The sequence below is a fragment of the Octopus bimaculoides genome, chromosome 5 (genome assembly GCF_001194135.2).
Source record: "Octopus bimaculoides isolate UCB-OBI-ISO-001 chromosome 5, ASM119413v2, whole genome shotgun sequence".
NCBI classification, from domain to species: Eukaryota; Metazoa; Mollusca; class Cephalopoda; order Octopoda; family Octopodidae; genus Octopus; species Octopus bimaculoides.
In genome coordinates, this window is record NC_068985.1 from 15270243 (window position 1) to 15272289 (window position 2047).

The window sequence follows — 2047 nt, forward strand, 5'->3', positions numbered from 1 at the left end:
ATATATATATGCATATGCATACATACATACATATATATGACAGGTTTTTTTCAGATTCCGCCAACCAAATCCACTCACAAGGCTTAAGTTGGCCCGAGGCAAAAGTAGAAGACATTTGCCAAAGGTGCCACGCAGTAGGACTTCCCACGTGGTTGAAAGCAAGTTTCTTACCACACAGCCACGCCTGCTTCTCCACAAGATGTCAAAAACTTTTTCCACCTTCAAGAGCAAACTGTTAGAAAGTAGTTAAGCTAACTACCCTAATGTAGAGTTAGGTCATACAAGTAACTTACCTATGTATTTTTATATAATATTGGTTTCTTAAGTTGATTTACATGTATAATATAGCTAATAACTTTGTCAACGAAGGCAGTTCTTCGTAAAGCAACAGTCCATCGTCACATAATTATCTTTGTGGAAACTGTAAGTAAAATCCAGGTCTAATCATTGGACTCAAACTCCTTCCATGTTCGTTCATTAAATAATAACATAAAGTATCTTAAAATTTCAAATAATATTATTGTTTGAAAGTCGATAGTTGGATTCGAAATATGCATCAGTTATGAAAAAAGAAAATAGCATACAACAAAGCGCGTGATGACGTAGTTTATTCCAAGGTCGACCTGGAACAGAATGTCTATATTATTAAAAAATATAAAACGCGTAATTATCCAGTGAATTTCTGCAGCAGATAATTGAGTACATCACGAAAATTACTTTATATAAAAATGATTCCGATTTAGTTGTGAATATGGTCCATTATGTAGATGTTACGCTGTTTAAAGATAGATAGAACTGATACTCGAATGTTAAGAGCAGTCTTAAACATATCTTGAGAGCTCATCCCACCACGAAACGGCTGTATGGAGGGCTTCTGCTTGTTTCCACCATAACAAGGAAAAGGCGCTTGCGTTTTGTGGGGATATTGCTGGCAAGTGAGCTACCGTTATGGATGCCAAAGCATGGTCGTACTCGAGAAGGTCGTCTGAACACAACGTGTGTGGATTTACTCCCCAGAGACACTGGATTCCTCCTCGAAGACCTTCCTCAAAGCCTAGATGAAGACCTTCCTCGAAGACCTTCCGCAAGACCTAGATGAATGGCGTATGCCGGTTAAAAATTTCCGAGCAAGCTTGACCAGATGATGATGGTGATGATGGTGGTGATGTAGATGTTTCATAATTTGTATATTGACAAAGGGATTATGACATAACAGCAGAAGTTGGGGACCGCCCACCCGGCCCCTTAGTTTGCTTCTTCGTAACTATCTTTAAAATGTATATTTTCAATGTCATATTCCAGAAATACATTTTAGATGACAAAAATTATTAATAAGTCGGAAAAGCTTGTAACTGTTTCTGTCGAACACCAAGAATGTCACCAGGGTAGCCGAGTGGTCTTACGCACTGAGTTTTAGTTGCAACCAGGTTATCTTGGCGTGGGTTCCAGTGCCACTTCTGACAAGAAACATTTAAGTTTGCCTCATTTAAAATTCTATTTCTAATGTCAAATTATCATGTGAATAGCATTTCAAAACCTCTTCAGGTAACAAAGAAATTAATTATAAGTCTAGTTATACGTCGATATTAGTTAATATTCGAAAGCAGTGATTCTCAACTAGGCTCCATATGGCCTCTGAGAATCCATATAAGATTTTGGGGTCCACGCAACAAGATAGTAAATTAGGGATTCACAATAGTATTTTAAGGGCCATGGAAAAAATTTTGTTTTAGATATATGTATTGGTATGTATTGGTATGTATTGCAAGAAACAGTTAGGTTTCTTTCTCTAACATTTTACATAGTTCAACCTACACAAGTTAATGTGTGAAAACATTAATAAACAACACTCTATAAAACTAGCGTTAAGACACCGAATGGCCACGAGGATCCACCAGAGTACAATAGTAATCAAAGGGGTCCATAGATTAAAAAAATGGTTGAGAATCCCTGGTCTAAATCAACATTACGACAGATTTCCACTGTGACACTACTATAAACAGTGTATAAATATGCTTTGTGGAGGCGCAATGGCCCAGTAGTTAGG

The 2047-nt window shown here is 37.2% G+C and overlaps 1 long non-coding RNA gene across 1 annotated transcript in view; it reads right to left on the reverse strand.

Moving 5' to 3' along the window:
- LOC128247844 (uncharacterized) overlaps positions 1–2047 on the reverse strand; it is an 18835-nt gene that overhangs the window by 9196 nt on the left and 7592 nt on the right. The gene's annotated exons all lie outside the window — the stretch shown is intronic.